This window comes from Giraffa tippelskirchi, chromosome 9, assembly GCF_054371585.1.
Source record: "Giraffa tippelskirchi isolate mGirTip1 chromosome 9, T2T-mGirTip1v1.2.pri, whole genome shotgun sequence".
NCBI classification, from domain to species: Eukaryota; Metazoa; Chordata; class Mammalia; order Artiodactyla; family Giraffidae; genus Giraffa; species Giraffa tippelskirchi.
The window spans coordinates 41,398,779-41,418,477 of record NC_137283.1 but is presented as its reverse complement, the minus strand read 5'-3'; the positions used below and the strand labels follow the sequence as shown (position 1 = coordinate 41,418,477).

General features: G+C 45.9%; 1 protein-coding gene across 12 annotated transcripts in view; it reads left to right on the top strand.

Annotated features, from left to right (window-relative positions):
• Positions 1-19,699, top strand: part of ABHD6 (abhydrolase domain containing 6, acylglycerol lipase) — a 93,422-nt gene that overhangs the window by 44,692 nt on the left and 29,031 nt on the right. For 2 of the 12 annotated variants that reach the window (XM_081524740.1, XM_081524741.1), the window contains one exon: positions 13,891-13,941. The exons of 1 other annotated variant lie outside the window; for it this stretch is intronic. The gene's annotated coding sequence lies outside the window, so the exon portion shown is untranslated. Of the gene's footprint in view, positions 1-314; positions 463-13,876; positions 13,942-19,699 lie in introns of those variants that run through there. 9 more of the 12 variants (XM_081524737.1, XM_081524742.1, XM_081524732.1 and 6 more) reach the window with 9 other exon arrangements.

The following is a 19,699-nucleotide window of genomic DNA, read 5'->3' as shown; positions in this document are numbered from 1 at the left end:
TCCAGCCCCTCCCCCAGGCCCCAGAGCTTTGGGGGCGAGGCGGGGGTGATTGGGTTCTGCCACCCTTTCCCCTTACCCGGCACCTGGCGCTGCACAGGGAACACGATAGGCTCTCTAGAATGTCTAGAGACAGGTTTGTGGGATCGGGTTGTGTCAAATACCAACTTTATCCTCCGGGCTTTACCCTATGACCCAGTGATGCCGAGGAGCTAGGAGTTCTCGCCCCTGGGCCTCCAAGACGGAACGCGGCAGCCTGGGAGCAGCGCGGGGGCGGAGCCGGCTTATCTGTCGGAGGACGTAGGCCCGTGCACCGCGCCTTTAAGGCGCCCAGGAGCCGGCCCAGGAGCTGAGAGCGGGTGCAGGCGGGAGCGGGAGCCCAGCTACCGGACCTGAGCTAGGGGCCGGGACCGACGACAGGCGTCTGGATAGCGCAGGGGTTCCAGACAACTGAGGTCAGGTGAGGTGAGCTCCGGTCGGGGTGGGAGGTGAGGGGGGTGGTGGTGCGCATTGACGGACTATCCCCGGGCTCCCCCAATGGCCCCATGACCTACCCTACACTTCCGAGTCCGGGCTGCCTGACCCCTCTCCAAACGGCGCGATGCGAAGAAGGGTTGGGGACCTGTATCTCCCTTTTCCCTCCGTTTCCCCGCCCCAGCATCAGCCCCTGCGCGCTCCCTTCCAGAGCCTGGATAGGTTTGACGTTCCTAAATTCCTGGTCCCTACTTCCCGGGGTCGGGCTGCCTGCTGCCCTAAGCACCCGGACAAGGTGAGGACTGGTCGGGGACCTGCACGCTTTCTATTCGGCCTCCCCGCTGCTTGCACCAGCCCCTAGGCGCCCCCTCCCCAAGTGCCTCGAAGGTTTGGAGGCTCCTGCACCCGCGTTCCTCCCACTGGGGAAGGGCTACGGCTCACCTGCCCTGCCAGCTGCTGTCATCTGCCTCCATCCTGCCCCAGACATGTGCACCCCTCAAGACCTTTCCCAACCATAACTTAGCTCCAGCAGCCTTTCAACTCTGCCTTCTCCACTCTGCCCCGGTTTCTTTGCATCCTCTCCTCCCCTCAACCCGCCAGTCAGGTTGCTGGTCCAGCCACCCGGACCGCACCGCCCGGCAACCCCGCCATCCCCAGGGCTTCCTGGCAGTATTGGAAATGCGGATTGTGTAACGCTGGCTGCAGGACAGAGCTCGAGCGGGTTGTGCATCCCTGAACCCTCAGAGGAGTAGAGGAGGCCAGGCTGAGGAAGGGAGGAAGAGGTTGTAGACTGAAAGGTTGTGCCAGCAGGCCACTGTATGAATCCTTTTCTGTGCCCGCGGGCCTGAGTGGTTAAGAAAAGATCTCACCTCTCACTGGCTCGGAAATCCCTAAAGGCAGACTCCACCTGGCTGGGTGTTAAAAATAGCTTCTTATTAATAATAGCTGACATACAGTAAGCAGAAACAGGGTGTCAGGCCCTTTCCTAAGCACCTTAGAAAACCATACCTGCCGAACTCCTACCAATAGCCCCACATGAGGAAGGTGCCACCACTGTGCCCATTTCTTAGAGGAGAAATGAGAGGGATTCAGAGATGGGTCCCTCCCAGGACACACAATGAGTCACCTCAGAGCCCCCATTCTGAACCACTGGGCTTACTTGATTGTAACTAATAAATTTTTATCAACAACATTGTTTAATACAGAAAGTTAGAAATTATAGAAGTTAATAACCTGTGTCCCTAGCATAAATTAATTTTTCTAAAATAGGTTTTCAGACCAGTAAGGGATCCTTGGTACCCTCTTCAAGGATATTGATGCCCAGAGAGGAGAAGGGACTTGCGTGAGGCCACACAGCCTGAAAGTGCCAGGACTGGGGTGCAGAACAGGTCCTGGGATGGTTAATTGGTACTTCCTGGGTTCTCTGATGGCTGCCTCAGCCCTTCAGTCTGAGATCTTGGAGACCCTGCCCCTCTCCGCTTCTGCATTGTGATGTCCTTCCTTTTCTGCTTTCTTTGCTCTAATGCAAGCTAGTGGACGCACATTCTACCCCCTGCTGCCTTTCCTTAGGTTGTCACCCGCTCTGGGAATGCTCTTCATGGAATCTCTAATGTCTAAATTGTCAAAAGTTCAGAAATAAAACAAGTAAAATTAATAAATTACCAGAGTAGTAATTAGTAAAAATTTATTGTGCACACTCCAAAAAGACAAAACCAGGAGCCTTAAAACCAAGACAGTGGAACGAGGCTCAGGGATAAACTGTTTTAAAGCAGCTTATATAGTGAGAAAGCAGTGGTGGTTTTTTCTTTACAGTAGTTGGTTATAATATTAGAATTTTCTTAAATAATAGGTAATTAGTCAATAGTTACCTCTTATCAACCTTGGGAAACAGTTCAGGTTTTGCAGCTCCTCTGTCCATTTACTTCTCCAAGCAATTCTACTGGAGTGGGTAGCTGTTTCCATCTCTAGGGGATCTTTCCAACCCAAGGGCTGAACCCAGGTCTCCTGCATTGCAGGTGGATTCTTTACCATCTGAGTCACCAGGGAAGCCCAAGAATACTGGAGTGGGTAGTCGATGCCTTCTCCCGGGGATCTTCCCAACCCAGGAATCGAACCAGGGTTTCCTCTCAGATGGTAAAGCGTCTGCCTACAATGCAGGAGACCCAGGTTCAATCCCTGGGTCGGGAAGATCCTCTGAAGAAGGAAATGGCAACCCACTCCAGTACTCTTGCCTGGAAAATCCCATGGACAGAGGAGCCTGGTAGGCTACAGTCCATGGGGTCACAAAGAGTCGGACACGACTGAGCAACTTCACTATCTTTCTTTTCTTTTCTTTTCCTGCGTTGCAGTGGATTCTTTACCAGCTAAGCTACCAGCGAAGCCCATGATATTAGAATTTTCTTAAATAATAGGGAATTAATCAATAGTTACCTCATATCAACCTTGGGAAACAGTTCAGGTTTTGCGTATGATTTCTAGGGACATGAGCAAGAACTGACATAACTGAGTCTTCCAAAATAAGTTAAGTTAAGCTTTGTGTGGCTACACTAGTCTCATCTGCTCAGGGAATCTTCAAGGCTGGACTCCATTTATTTTTGATTTAACAAAACATTATCTATCCCTTAGGGTCTAATTTGTCTGTCCTCTTGAAAACACTCCCCTGATTTCTCCCCTGCTCCCAACTAAAATCTCTTTCTTTCTCCCTTGGGATGCTGTAGCTGGGATCCTACCGCCTTCTACTCCCGTGATGGTGTTTGGAAAGTTCTATAGCACACATCTGCCTTGTCCTCTTGGGTGCAGTCGTGCTGGCAGGATTACTAGTGTTCCCAAGACTCCTCTTCCCACCTGCCTGGTGAAGCCCCAGGACAGAGAGAGAGAGGCCCATGGGGGATGGGGTGGTTTCTGAAGTAAGGATAAGCTCAGAATTTCTGAAGCCTGCAACCCCAAACTCCCTTCATTGAGTTGCAGCTGATCACAGGGAGAATGGCTCATTGAGGTACTGAATGTTATAACTACGTGTTTGTTCATAATGCTGAGGGGTCCCACCAGAAAAATCAGAGAGACTCAGGCCCACATCCCACTTCTACTACTGGGTTGCTGTGTGGCTGTGGGCCAGTTACCTAACCTCTCAGAGCCTCAGCTTCTGGTAATAATACCTGCTTTAGAAGGCAGTGGTGAGACTTAGATAAAGTAAAGCACAGGGCCTGGCATGTGATAAGCACTCAGTAAGTACCTATTATTATGAAGAGTGACCACTGCTTTGAATTATTGGAGAATTATTAACTCATTACTATATGGCTCTTACTAATTCTGCTTAGCAATGGGTCAGGGGAGTTCAGGCCAAGAAGAAGTAAGCATTTTTTGTGCTCAGAAAGGCCTGCCTGTGAGAATGTCTTCAACTGCATATCATCCGTTGCCTTTACCATGTGGTAAAATTGCCTATGTTTTAAGCTTTAAAAATTTATGAGCTTCTACTTCTGTGAGGATCTGTGTTACCTAGAATGAATGCGTGAATGTGATTTGTGCAGTTCTAAGTGATTATGAAACTTAATGATAGGAGGGAATAAAAAAAAAACTTAGAGATGACCTTGGTTTGCAGTGTGTGTGGTTGGTTCAGGCCTATCTTGGGAGTAAGAGGTTCGATTCAAAGGTTACCTGGGTTTGGAGGAAAGGAAAGCAAACGAATGCTTCATCCTAGTAGGCTAGTGAACTGTGGAAATCCACTTCCATGTGCCATATGCTTTTCCAACTCCTGGTTATTCTGATGACTAGATCAGTCATTACAGTGGTGAGTGTTCAGAAGAAGAGGCCATGAATGTCACCCTCATAGCTAGTGTTTGGAATTTGATGGGAAGCTAGTTCTGCAAATTAAAAAAAAATTTTGATTTAAAAATTTCTCCTAAATTGATTCTTTACTGGAATATGTTAGGATCCCATTTGATAATTTAAGGACTATCGAGTTTAGATGTTGTAAGACATAAAGTCAGCACAATATTGTAGAACAGTTATCTGCCCCCCCCCGCCAAAAGACAAAATTTTGTAAGTTTCACAGTTGTATGAAATTTAGCAGGCTGTACAACTTTTCTTTATTTCTATGACCCTGCAGGGACATAAGCACTTTTCATACTGTCCTTTACAGTGATCTCTAGCCACATATGGCTATTAAAGTTGCTGCTGCTGCTGCTAAGTCGCTTCAGTCGTGTCCGACTCTGTGCGACCCCATAGACGGCAGCCCACCAGGCTCCGCCGTCCCTGGGATTCTCCAGGCAAGAACACTGGAGTGGGTTGCCATTTCCTTCTCCAGTGCATGAAAGGGAAATGTGCAAGTGAAGTTGCTCAGTCGTGTCCGACTCTTAGCGACCCCATGGACTGCAGCCCACCAGGCTCCTCCATCCATGGGATTTTCCAGGCAAGAGTACTGGAGTGGGGTGCCATTGCCCTCTCCGCTATTAAAGTTAAATTAATTCAAATTAAAATGTACAATTCTGTTCTTCAGTCCGCTATTAAAGTTAAATTAATTCAAATTAAAATGTACAATTCTGTTCTTCAGTCACACTAGCCACATTTCAAGTGCTGGTGTGCCATGTGGCCAGCAGCTACCATATTAGGCAGAGCAAACAGAACATTTCTTTCTTCACAGAAAATCCTATGGGGGGGACTTCCCTGGTGATCCAGTGATTAAGACTGCGCTTCCTACGCAGGGGGACCCAGTTTGATCCCTGGTTGGGGAATTAAGATCCAACATACCGCATGGTGTAGCCAAAAAAAAAAAAAGTCCTATAGGATAGCACTCTTTAGATCTATAAGGCTATGGGAACGTCACTTGATTATGGGGTTAAATTCCTTTCTGGCAAATCATCTGCTGGCCAAGTAATTGAGCGTGCAGAGAATGTTTTAAGAATGAAGATGTTGACAAATCCCCTTAGCTTCATTTTGGCTGAATGGCTCACTGGCTTTTAACACTGCCAAATTCAAAGCATGGGGGAGAAGGGAGAATCAAACGAAATGTCTCTGGACAGTGCATCTGGCTGCCTGTTAGAACCTTCTCTGACCTCTCCCCCAGTCAAGCTGAATCTGAATCTCTGAGGGTGGGACCTAGGAATTCCAGGAATCTGTTTTTGTTTCTTTTTGTAAAGCTCCCTGGGGTATTGTGCAGACGGGGTTGAGAACATGGCAAGGTATGTATATGGAATCTGGAAAGATGGTACGGATGATCCTATTTGCAGGGCAGCAGAGGAGACACTGACAGAAAGAATAGACTTGTGGTCAGGGAGAGGGTTAGATGACTTGAGAGAGTAGTATTGAAACATACGGGGCTTCCCTGTGGCTCAGACGGTCAAGAATCCGCCTGCAGTGCAAGAGACCTGGGTTTGATCCCTGGGTCAGGAAGATTCCCTGGAGAAGGGAACACCTACCCACTCCATTGTTCTGGCCTGGAGAATTCCATGGACAGAAGAGCATATACATTACCATATGTCAAATAGATAACCAGTGGGAATTTGCTGTATGATTCAGGGAACGCAAAGCATATGCTCCGTGACAGCCTGGAGGGGTGGGATGGAGAGGGAGGTGGGAGGAAAGTTTAAGAGGGAGGGGACATATGTATATCTGCAGCTGATTTGTGTTGATGTATGGCAGAAACCAACACAATATTATAAAGTAATTATCCTTCAATTAAAATGCAAAAAAAAGAGAACAGCTTCAAGACTGTGCCCTTAAAAAAAAAAAATTCCTGAGTACTGAAAGAAAATGTTTCAAAGTAGATTTGGTGAGTGACTAAAACTGTTCCTCACTGATTAACTGCGGTAATAAAGATTGGAGTTGAGTGGGCTCACTTCCTGTAGAAGTGGGTCTCCACTGAGGGTAGCTTTGTCCCTAGGGAGCATTTAGCACCATCTGGAGACATTTTTGCTTATCAAAATTTGGGGGCCTCTCTCCACTGGTTAGAGGCAGGGGATACTGCTAATTACTCTCAAAATGCTTAGAAGTGGATAGGAAAGTCCCTCACAACAAAGAATTAATCTGGCCCCAATGTCATTTGTGCTGTGACTGAGAAACCCTAATTGAGACATAGGGTCCCTTAGGGGCTTCCCAGATGGCGCTCGTGGTCAAGAATTCACCTGCCAACGCAGGCGTGCAAGAGATGCGGGTTGGAAGATCCCCTGGAGCTTTAAAATGGCTCCCCACTCCAGTATTCTTGCCTGGAAAATCTCATGGGCAGAGGAGCCTGGTGGGCTACAGTCCATGGGGGTCACAAAGAGTCGGACACGACTGAGCAACTGAGCACCCACAATCTAGAAGTAATTTTTGCAAACCAAAATCTTCCTTAACCATGGAGGTAGTCCCCTCTTCAAGAAAGATCACGATATTCTCCTAAACTAGACCTTCGGAAACCCTCTTGATCATATGTTCAGTCCCAGAAGCCATGTAGCATGTTGTTGGATGGTTGGATGCGTTTCCAACTATACCAAGGAAACTGCTGATTCAGGGCAACAGTACTACCTGCAGAAGGTGTGGGCAGAGGTGCTTACAGTGCTGCAGGTTGAGATCCTCTTCATGTAAAATGTTCACCCAGAGTGACAGCAGCCTTGCTCCTCAGGTGGTTTTCCAGAAGCTGTGGCTCTTGGCTGCTGGTGTTGGGTGTCTGCCTCGTGATACACCCGGAATAGGATTCAAGCCTGATATGTGATGAAGTTTGGGAACTGAGCTATGGGCTAGACTCTGCGAGTATAAAGATAGCGACAGAGAACTGCCTACTGATGAAGCATCTGAACAGACCTGGGCACAGCAGCAGTGCAGGGTGATGGAGGTGTGTTTCTGAACACAAGTTTATGTGCACGATACACAGTAAGGACAAACACACCGAAATGTCCGAGTTTGGAGCAGAGTAAATTTATTGCAGGGCCAAGCAAAGGGAACAGGTTACTCGCCCCAATGGTTTGAGGGGAGATGATTTTAAAAGGCAAATTAGGGGTGAGGGCTGCAGGGTTTGTGGCTTTCTTCTGCTTGGTTAGTGGTGAGGTAAAAGCTGTGCTCCAGGAATCTTACACCCAGCCTGAAGTTACTGTTCTCAATCTGGGTGGGAGCCTTAGTTCCTACAGAAGAGATCGAAGATATTGTTCTGTGTGTTCCTTGAGGAGGACCCAGGACCCTGCCCCAAGGCTGAGCTTTTCTTGCTTGACTGCTCCTCTGTTCCTGCAGCCCCTCTCTTCCCTGATTAGTAACTGTTCGAATCTGCCGTTTGGAACTCAGGGAAAGTCAAGGAGGCTAAGTGAAAGCTGTTTCCTACAAATAAGAAGGAGGCAGCACAGCAAGGCTTTTGGGCCCGGGAGGGCCCCACAGGGTCCTGCTTGGTCTCAGAGGCACTGCTGCCTAGCTCCTCCCACGAGGGCAGGCCAGTGCTTCCCAGCTGTGCAGTGAGTGCTCATCACCCTCCAGTCCCCGCTTTGAGCAGTCTCCATGCATCATCTGATTTTGTCCCCACACTGAGGCTCCAGGAGTTTCCGTGACTTGCCAGGGTCCCATAGCTGGTCAGTGACAGAGCAGAGATGTGAACATAGGTTATGGAACTGCCCAGCTGACCCTCAGAAAAGCATTTATGGATGGGGTGGTCCCAGGTGGCTCAGTGGTAAAGAATCCACCTGCCCAGTAGGAAATGCGAGTTTGATCCCTGGGTTGGGAAGATGTCCTGAAGGAGGAAATGGCAGCTCATTCCAGTATTCTTGCCTGAGAAATCCCATGGACAGAGGAGCCTGGCGAGCTGCAGTCCATGGGGTCACAAAAGAGTCAGACATGACTGAGCAACTGAATAACAACAACACAATGTTTTCCTAGCCAAGACTTGAAGGATGTAACCTCAAGTCCCCCAAGCAGGGGTGTGCTGGGGATAGGGGAGCCATTGTGCTGAAGCTTGGGGGTGTGAAGGAGCATGCCATGTCAGGATTGTAGATCTTTCAGGAAAATAGGGGACACGATAAAAGAGGATGACATGTGAAGGATGGCCAGGCTCCAACTTGTTCATGGCCTTCCATGTCACGGTGTGGGCCATTGTGAGTCACCAGTGGAGTGGGGCAGAGGAAGAGAAGAGATGTGTGCCATTGGGCAGCTTGCTTAAGCTCTCTGGCTCTAAGCTGCCCCTCTGAACTGGAGTCTCTAAAGCTACTCTGATGAGGAATGCTCGTTTTGTTAGTGACCATAATGAACAGAGTGAAGGAATGGCCCGCAGTGGCGCTGGTGGGGCAGCACTGTGATTCATGGCTTGCCTGTTTATCACTTGGTATTATGCCCACTGAGGGAAGGCGTGGTGATGCTAAAGTGCCATGGCACGTGCAGAGATGTAGTAAGACTTGTCTTCAAGGAGCTTGCAGCCTAGTGCAGGGTGCAGCCCGTGTTTTTGTATTGCGTTAAAAGACATAGATTACAAATACTTGTTGGCATGGAGAAGGAAGGCAAGGGTACTGATGGCTGGGGGACTGAGGGAAGGTTAACTGAAGGAGATAGTGCCTAGTTCTGCCAGAATGATTTGTTAGGAGAAGATGGGGGTAGATAGTGTATAGTTCATTCAGATCAACAGAAAATGGGGAAATGGAGAAAAATACAAAGCTAGTTCAGGTGCCCCCACCAGAGGGTCAGATTATCAGCCTATCTGGTAATGAATTCCCTGGAGTTTCCAGGTTTTGGGGGTACGTGGCAGTTATAACAGGAATATATCCACTGATGGACTTGCCACTTAGAAACCTGGGTCCCACCCCATCACGCCTCCTCTCTTTTTAACCCTGGTGTCCAGCCAGGCTCCTGGAGCATCCATGTCTTGTTTATCTGTCTCTCCCAAGTCATAAGGACATTTTACAAATGTGAGACCTATCTTGGAAGTGAAATTATAACTCTTGACAGAGACAGAATTTCATGAAATCACAGCAAGGGATGTCGGGGGGCTGCTTGACTGACGTGTGGAGATTGTCGTGGGTGGGAGTCTGGCAATGTGAGACCTGTTAACTGGTGAAGAGAAGGGAGGGAGCTGAAGCTCAAAGGATTGGGAGGCCTTTGGGAAAGCCGTAAGTAAAATATTTTTGCAAAAATGTCTCCTGAATGATAGCACTGTGACAACCAGATGTTAAGGGAAGGACTTAGCGTACTTTAAGGCAATCAGCATGAGATTCCTTCTTTGTTCTGAGAATTAGCATAGGCAGCAGTTATTTTGTCCCATATTTGCTATTGATCTTAGAACTGACAGTTTTTTATTTTTACTTATTTGGATAGAGTTCTAAAGAAAACTGTGTTTTATTCTTAATTATGAAATTTTTTTCTGATGCTGATTTTCCTGAGTTACAGAGATCTCTGGGGACAAGCTTCTGGTTAAGGAAGGTAGGATGAGCTCACAAAGGGCTCTGAATGCTGGACCTCATGCGGAAAGCCAGAAATCTTATCCTGATCAAAGTGCCAGCTGTTTATAAGAGAGCTCCTTTTTATCTCACACCATCTTTGTCCCTGCAGTTAGAAAATACTGTAGACCAACTTCCCTCCTTTGGAAATGTCAGAACCCTCTGTAATCTCCTTGCTTTTCCTTTTTTTAAAAAATAGTCTTTTAAGCTTACTTTTTAATTGGAGGATGATTGTTTTACAGTGTTATGTTGGTTTCTGATGTATAACAACTCAAATCAGTCATAACTGTATATATCTTCCGTCTTAAGCCTCCCTCCCACCCCCACCCTGCTTTTCCTTTTGACTTGCTTCAAGAAGTGGGAGTGTTTTCAGGCTCTGAGGTTTTATTTCAGGCCTCTGCCACTGCATACCCATATAGAGGGCTATTTTAATTTCTTTCAGTGATGTGAAAGATGGTCACTTCTGTGATGCTCTTTCTAGCTCTTTACCTTTGAGAACTGACCTCAGCCAATGACAATGCAAACACTGGCACTAATTCGTAGAGAAGTGTTTGAATGAGAGCTTCTTCTGGGCTCCCCAAGAGCCTGAAGACTTGGGTCCTTAGAGGTAAAGGGTCAAGTGGCTTTTGGCTTCTCTTTTATCCAGTGGGAGACTGGCTTGTATCCCTGTAGGGTTGCCTGGCTTAAAGCATGGTTTCAGGCAGGTGGTTATTTCAAACTGTCGCCACAGCTGCATCTTCACCCCAGAGACTTATGCTGTGAAGGTGCTGGGCTAGCTCAGGGCACATGGTGCATGTCTCATTGCCTTGTCTCTTTGCCAGTATGATTTTTTAGAAGATACACCACAGGGTAGATAAGCTACCTGCCTTCCAGCTGAGCCCCTGATTGATCTGCCAGCCTCTCTGTCCTCTGGCTGTGCCCCTTCTCGCAAGGATTGAGTAGCAGGATTTTCTGGTTCTCTGATCCTCTGTCCACCGGCCCCGCCTGGCTGGGCCAAGTTTCCTTGGCCATAGTGCTGCCCCAGGTGGTAGAGGCAGGGGAGGGGGCCATGGGCTTGGCTGGTTCTTACAGCAAAACCCCCCCATGGGGCATCAGGTGCTAATGATTTGGTACAAAGCAAGACAGAGTGAATCCTCTAACAGTACCTTTCCCAGAACCATAAAGGAGATAGAATTTCTGTGGCTGTTGAACCTGTGAAATGTGACTTGTGCAGCTGAAGAACTGATTTTTACATTTTACTGAGTTTTGATCAGTTTAAATTTAAACAGCCACCACGTGGCTAATGTCTACTGTATTGGACTGTATAGGATAGACCATTGCATTTGAGGAGTTCATATTTTCTATTTTATTTTTTAATAAAATTAAAATTAATAATTAATAATTAATTAATTATTCTTGGTTGTGCCGGATCTTTGTTGCTGTGTGGGCTTTTCTCTAGTTGCAGTGAGCACTGCTCTTTAGTTGGGGTGTGCCGTCTTCTCATTGTGGTGGCTTCTCTCGTTGCACACAGGCTCTAGGGCTGCAGGCTTCAGTACTTGCAGCACATGGAATCAGTAGTTGTGGCTCCCGGGTTCTGGAGCACAGACTCAATAGTTGTGGTGCATGGGCTTAGCTGATCCGTGGCCTGCAGGGATCTTCCCAGACCAGGGATCAAACCTGTGTCTCCTGCATTGGCAGGGGGATTCTTTACCACAGAGCCACCATGGAAGCCCTATATTGTATTTTTTAATTAAAGAGGGAAAACCTTGTACACGCACATGGTAGCAACTCAAAAGGTATGATTCATGTTAGTGAAAAGTCTTCCTCATCTCTGCCCCTTGCCTCTCAGCTTCCCTTCCCAGCCCCACTCATATGGTTCTCAGCTTATTCTGCATCCATCCAAAAACATTTTACACATACATAAGCAATAATACACTTATTTTTCTCTCTTTCTCACAATGCAAGAGATGTTATTCTACCCATTCTCTTCTGTTCCTTGCTTTTTTAAGTTAACAATGTACCTTGGAGATCATTACCCATAGAGACAAATAGAACTGACTCATTATTTTAATGGCTTATATATATAATTATTTTTTGGGAGTGCTCAGCCTGTTTATTTCACTTTATGCCCAACCTATAATATGTAATGGCTTACATTAATTTTATTTGTATTTAATGGCTATACACTATAACTTGTTTATGAAGTTGTACCATCATTTACTTAACATATCCCTTATGAGTGGGCATGTGAGTTCCAGGTTTTTTGACATAAGTAATACTATAATGACCCTGCACAAACTTATTCTCACATATGTTCAGGTATGAGCATAAATAAATTCCTGGAAATTAGAGATAATTCAATCCAAGGTGTGTGTATTTTACATTGCTGCAGATTTTGCCAAAATGCCATCTGTAGATTTTGTTGATGGGAATGTAAATTTATATGTTGCTGAGGGCGACCCCACAGCCCCAGCTACACTGTCTGTTGTTACACTTTTTGTTGTTTGACAATATGGTAAACAGAGATCACCATCACCTTGGAGGTTTAATTTGTGTTTCTCTTGTAAATGAGGTTAACATTGAGCATCTTTTTAGCTAAGAGTCATTTGTATTTCCTTCCTGTTCAGATCTTTTGTCCATTTTTCTATTGGATTTTGTTGTTTTTATTGATTTGTAGGAACCCTTTATTAGTCTGTTGCCTGATATGTATCAACAGATTTTAATCTTGTTCATGCTATCCCTTTCCGTGTGTTATTTAAAAAGATTTTTATGCAGTCAGCTTATTAATCTTTATGTTATGGCCCCTAGGTTTTATATCTTACTGAGAAAGATTTTTCCAGAGTTCTCATGCTTTCTTCTAGAACTTTCATACTTTTTTTCCCCCTTTATGTTTAACTCTTTGATCCCTCTGGAATAATTCAGGGGTTTTGTGGATTTACTTTCCATTACCCATTTTCCATGTCTCCTCGTTTTTCTGCTTTGGTGCCTCAGCCAGCATTTCTGCCCTGTCCAGCCCTGCTTTGGGGCTTTGTAGTCCTCTCTTGTTAGCTACTCCAGTAGAAATATTGTGTTCATTTGCCCATTGGTTGCCAGCTTCCTCTCTTTTCTTTCTGAGTAGAGCTTTTAGGTAACGCTAACCCCAGAGAGTTTGCCGACAAAGGTCCGTCTAGTCAAAGCTATGGTTTTTCCAGTAGTCATGTATGGATGTGAGAGTTGGACTGTTAAAGAAAGCTGAGCATTGAAGAATTGATGCTTTTGAAGTGTGGTGTTGGAGAAGACTCTTGAGAGTCCCTTGGACTGCCAGGAGATCCAACCAGTCCATCCTAAAGGAAATTAGTCCTGAATATTCATTGGAAGGACTGACGCTGAATCTGAAACTTCAATAGTCTGGCCACCTGACGTGAAGAACTGACTCATTGGAAAAGACCCTGATGCTGGGAAAGATTGAAAGCAGGAGGAGAAGGGGACGACAGAGGATGAGATGGTTGGATGGCATCACCGACTCGATGGACATGAGTTTGAGCAAGCTCCCGGAGTTGGTGATGAACAGGGAAGCCTGGCGTGCTGCAGGACATGTGCTGCGAAGAGCCGGACACGACTGAGTAACTGAACTGAACTGAACCCCAGACAGAGGGGGGAGTTTTAATCTTTATTTGAAGGTCTTAGTTAAGTTTGAAGCCTCCAGAAGCCCCTCTTACCTAAGCATGCCTGTTTCCCTCATTGCCTCTCTCATTTGTGCGGCATAATAATCACCAGCTCAGTCCCACACTTTGTTCTCATCACAGAATCCTTCTTCAACTTTCATGCCCTCCTGGCTAGGCTTTTTATCTCATATGCCCTGCCTGCCCTTTGTGCAGGTTGCTTAACTGGGGAAAGTGACCCAAAGCAGAGGCAACTTTAAAGCCATAGGATAGTTGCACTTTGCCTTTGCAAAGGAGGAAAGGCTCCGCCTCAAGTGAGGCCGGCATTATTGCCAACTGTTAGCACTTAATCCATATTCCCTGATATGATTTAGTGCTTTGTCATTTTCTTACTTGTGATTCCAGAATCTCCTTTTCAGCTTCTGCCAGAGCCAGTAGCAGTTGTGAAAGAAGGCTGTGCTCTTTGAAGGGTGAGTATGGATTTTTCACATCATAGCTTGCAAAAAAAAAAAAAGAAAGAAACAGCCCTTAATGTGATGGGAGCTACTCTGTAAGCTCCCTGGCAACTTTCTTCAGGCCAGCCTGTTAGCGGGTGGGGTGTTCACTGGTTGAGTAGGTCTGGTGGGAGTGGGCTGGAACCCAAAATTTTTTGGTTTGTGTTTCTTTTTCTGGCTGAGCTGGGTCTTCATTGCTGTGCACAGGCTTAGTTGCTCCACAGCATGTGAAATCCTCCCAGACCAGGGATCAAACCTGTGTCCTCTGCATTGGCAGGTGGATTCTTATCCACTGTACCCCCAAGGAAGTTCCACCCTGAATATTTTTAAAGCTCAAGATATGTATCCAAACCCCATCCCCCACCCCTCTCTCAGATATTGTGCTGGAAGCAGGACTCTGAGTCTGAAGGGAGTCAGAAGACCTGGGCCTCTGGGGAGTGGAGTGCTTTCCTGGGGAGTGTAACACTTGAATCAGTCCCAAAGGCGGAGAGGAATTCATCAGGAGTGCTTGCTCCACACGAAGTGGGCAGCATGAGAAAGAGGAGGCCTGAGGCTCTGTGGGTGCAAACAGAGGTGTGGGGCCAGGAAGTTGAGTTGGGATCATCAGGGTGGTCAGCATTTACACTAGACGAGAAGCCTCAGTCCCTGATGCGGACTGCGAAGCTTCTTCTGTCAGCTGGTAACGACCGAGTAGGGTATGACAGAGCAGCCTTCACAGAGGCGGGAGCAAGGGGAGATGAGGACCCTGGCCTGGTGGGGTAGTTGAGGGAGCTGGGATCTGATTCATATGAACTCTTACATCTGGTGGGAATGTTTCCTCCCTTGAGGCATTCCTAGTAAATGTTAAGCCAAAGGAATTGGTTGTAAGAGGCTTTCAGGGGCATAACCCCCATAAAACTGTGCTGTCCAACACTCTAGCTCTTATTCATATGTGACTCTCAAGGATTTACGATGTGATAGACGTGACTGAAGGACTGAACTTTGAATTTTATTTACTTAATTTAAATGTAAATAGCCACATATAAACAGTGCAGTTTGTCTAGACTCAGATGAGTTGGCTTCACTGCTGACATCTCCCGGCCATCGCATGACAGGAGTGATGAGCAAGGAGGAAGAGTGAAAGATACATCAGTCTGGGAGGCCAGACTGGTGGGGACACTGTTGGCAGAAAACAGCAAGTCAGGAGAAAGAGGAGAGATGCCCCCGAGACATTGTAGGACTTTTGTATCCTGGAGATAGTCAAGCAGGCTTTTGGAAAAGTCTGAAAGGAGGTCCTGGCCAGAAATGTTGAGTTTTTCATTTCCTGGTAGTAGTGGAGGGTGTAGATATGATGAGTTCTTCAAGGAAGACAATGAAGAGTGTATTATGGGACTATTCAGCAAGGAGAGTAAGGAGAGCATCATGGGAATATCCAGGGGAGAGAGGGAGCAGAGAATTTTAGGAACCAGGCCAGGCTACATGCTCATAGCCATGGCTTGTTTATACAGCAGGGCTGTCAGAGCTGCAGAGTATAGAGGAAGAGTGGGCTTAGCCAGAGTGAAGGGGAGACGAGGCTAGGAGGGCAAAGGTAAGCATCTCATGGCAATAATCCTAGGGTCATGCCACGCTTTCAGTGATGGACTGGATAAGCTTAACTGCTTCCTTGGAACATTGGGTGTGGTTTTCCTCCATAATGAAGGAGATAGATATGACAAGGAGTGAACTGCTCGTGTCTCTAATATTTTATCTTTTCAATCCTGGGACTTCCACACAAGAGAGTTTTTTTTTTAGCTATTGATCACTACTGATAGTTTTGAGAAACTGGTTTATGTTTACAAGAGTCTAGTTTCAGCAATTAGTACTGGGTAGATGCAATAATGTTTAACTGCTGGGGTTTTATACTCAGATTTCAAGAACTTAGTGTTTTCCTAGTGGAAAACACTGTGGAAAGAATTTTCGTATTGCAAAATTAAAAAAATATAATAAGCAGCACTGGCTAGTTTTTAAAAGACACCAGCAAGAATAAGGTGGTAACTTGTTAACTTGTAAAGTTAGCCTGTTACTTGTTCTTAAAATACTTCTGGAGAAGTACAAAGAATGTCGAAGGGGACAGTGAACTCCGTGCCTTTTGTGTAACAGATGTACAGTAAATATCTGCTTAGTAAGTGCTGAGAGAAGGCAAAGATAGCACGAACCAGACACACCTACAGGACTGGATGGCGATGCAGCCTGTGCCACGTACCAGTCAGGTGACCTTGGGGGCCCTTGTTAACTTCTTTCATCTTTATTCATCCATCTTTAGGGTGGGAGAAGTGCTTCCTGCTCTCAGCGTTGTGGGGGATAAAATGAGAGGATGTATATAAATCACCTACACAGAGCCTGGCATGCAACAGTCCCTCAGTACATGGAGGCTGTTGCTATTCTGTCTTTGGCTGTGGTGGTAGTGGCCATGGTCATTATTTTTGCTATTTTGTTGTTCAGTCACTCAGTCATGTTCCGACTGTATGCGACCCCATGGACTGCAGCACGCCAGACTTCCCTGTCCATCACCAACTCCCGGAGTTTACTCAAACTCATGTCCATTGAGTCAGCGAAGCCATCCAACCATCTCATCCTCTGTCGTCCCCTTCTCTCCCTGCCTTCAGTCTTTCCCAGCAACAGGGTCTTTTCCAATGAGTCAGTGCTTTGTATCTTGTGGCCAAAGTATTTTTGCTATAGTTTTTAAAAAATAATCATTATTTTGAAGAGGCCAGGACATTAGTTTGTCAAATCTGATGGGATATGAGTAGATGTCTAGGAGAGGCAAGATTCTGTGAAAGTGTTTTATGTTCTATGTTTGGAATTTTGCTTTATATCTTAAGATTAACATATCAGAACTCAGAAGGACAGGTTTTAAAGGTCAGTGAGTACATTAAAAGACAACTGTAAAGCGTTACACCTAACCTCTCACCCCAGACTTAACTTGGGAACTTGAGTCCAGATGTTTATCTCAGTCTGATTAATCTTTGTCCCTGCATTCGGAGATAAAGGCCCCAAATGCACAGCTTAGATGATACCAGGGGAAGGCCACATGGCAGGCTTGGGTCTCTGGGTGAGAGTGTGTTACCCTCCCTCGTGCCATAAAGACGAGCTCTCCTTCCTGATGTCCCTCGTTTCAGACTGTGCTGCAGAGCTGCTAAAATCACTGTCTTTAAGTGTTGGGAGCCTCACCTGATGCATCAGATATGTAAAATGAGTGCAGTTTTCTTTTTCAATCTATTCAAGCATTATCAAACACTCAAACATTACCAAGCACCAAGTATTAATATTTCCCAGATACTGTTTTAGGTTCCAGGGAAAATGTAACAGGGAACAAGATTCTCCTGCTGGGCAAGCCAGATCCTACTCCTCAGTTATCTGGCATAATTTCAGAAGTGTTTTAAGTCACCAGAGTAGGAAAAGACAGAAAAGGTGTTTTGGATGAATGTTCTCATTAATAGATGAGGAAACCAAGGTCTCACAGTCAGTGTGTGGAAGAGCCAGCCAGAGCACCCCGGCCCCAACCCGGGGCCTGTCCATCACTCACATCTACGCTGGCAGCCGTTCATCTGTCACCACCAAGACGTTCACCAGATCCATGTATCACCTAGTTAGCATTTTTCTTTAAATTAGTTCCTCCTTTTAAATTAATTTGCATCACGACCATAAATTGAAAATATACATAAAAATAACACAAAGAAACAGTGTTATTAAATAACTAGGTACTGTTCCCTGCAGGAGGCTCAGGAGTTAGCTAGCTATTTAATAGCCATCCTCAGAGTTTCTCTTTGACCTAAGCAAGGCGGGAAAAGAACTGAAAAAAGAGATGACTTTCTCAGGTTGTATGGGAGTGTTACCTGGTGTCAGAGAGCCCTGAGTGTTCTGCTCCCTGAAGTCATTTTGCAGACGTCTGTTGTGTGGGCCCTGTGCTTAGGGACGCCCTATGTTCTACCCCTTAGTTGGTGTTCAGCCATCGGTGATTCCAGGCTCATAAGGCTTCAGTTTTTCTGTGCCCAGCTTCCCCCTTGGGCATCTAGAGCATCCTGTGAACAAACCCCAGCAGGGTAGGCAGCTGCCTTTTTTTCTTGTTGTTTATTTTTTTTTCTAGGCAGCTGCCTTTTTAAAGACAAGTCCTTTGTCAGATGAAGGATGTCATAGAGGTAGGAATAATGGCTAGACCTGTATAGACACCTCAGAAAACATTAGTGTCTTCACTCATGGCCTGTCTGTATTTGACCTCATCAGGGAAGGTGTGCAGGAGTCTCTGTAACAAGTCCAAGACTTGCTAAATTGATGCTGCTTTGCAAAATCTCCTTAGCAAAGACTATTCTATCATTGAATGAAGAATGGAGCCAGATAGAACCTTCCCCCAAACTGACTGTGGTGTCCATAGCAGGCACTGATGAGGCCATGAGGTTTTTTGTTTTTTTTTTAATGAGGTTTCTTTTTGATGATCATGCCTTCAAGTTGGGGCTCCCATCTCCAGTGTCAGAGTTGGTGACATAATATGGCTTTGGGCATAAAATGTTCTAATTCCTAGTCTAAAAGAACATCATGTAATTAACTTCGTGCGGCTCAGGAATCAGAATTCATGGTGACCGTCAGCACGGTTTATGTGATGAAGAAAAGTCCTCTTAAATCTGACAGCCTCCATCTTCACCGACTCTTTTGTGACCCACAGTCTTCAAACAGATCTGTAAAATTCCCTTCACTCTGCCATGAATTTGCTTACCCCTTGACAGTGAGGCCTTTTTAGCATCATAAATTGTACCCAGCATTAAATAGGTGACTCCTCTTGGGAGGAGCTCAAACTACTTGGTAGCTCAAACTACCACACAATTGCACTCGTCTCACACTCTAGTAAAGTAATGCTTAAGATTCTCCAAGCCAGGCTTCAGCAATACGTGAACCGTGAACTTCCAGATGTTCAAGCTGGTTTTAGAAAAGGCAGAGGAACCAGAGATCAAATTGCTAACATCTGCTGGATCATCAAAAAAGCAAGAGAGTTCCAGAAAAACATCTACCTCTGCTTTATTGACTTGGCCAAAGCGTTTGACTGTGTGTATCACAATAAACTGTGGAAAATTCTGAAAGAGGTGGGAATACCAGACCACATGACCTGCCTCTTGAGAAACCTGTATGCAGGTCAGGAAGCAACAGTTAGAACTAGACATGGAACAACAGACTGGTTCCAAATAGGAAATGGAGTACGTCAAGGCTGTATATTGTCACCCTGCTTATTTAACTTATATGCCGAGTACATCATGAGAAATGCTGGGCTGGAGGAAGCACAAGCTGGAATCAAGATTGCCAGGAGAAATATCAATAACCTCAGATATGCAGATGACACCACCCTTATGGCAGAAAGTGAAGAAGAACTAAAGAGCCTCTTGATGAAAGTGAGAGAGGAGAGTGAAAAAGTTGGCTTAAAGCTCAACATTCAGAAAACTAAGATCATGGCCTCTGGTCCCATCACTTCATGGCAGATAGATGGGCAAACAGTGGAAACAGTGGCTGACTTTATTTTTCTGGGCTCCCAAATCACTGCAGATGGTGATTGCAGCCATGAAATTAAAAGGTGCTTACTCCTTGGAAAGAAAGTTATGACCAACCTAGATAGCATATTAAAAAGCAGAGACTTGCAAAGAGTCAGACACGACTGAGCGACTGAACTGAACTTGGGAGTTTTATAATTATTGAAAGAGAAAATAGTCAACATCATTGGGGATGGCTGTCC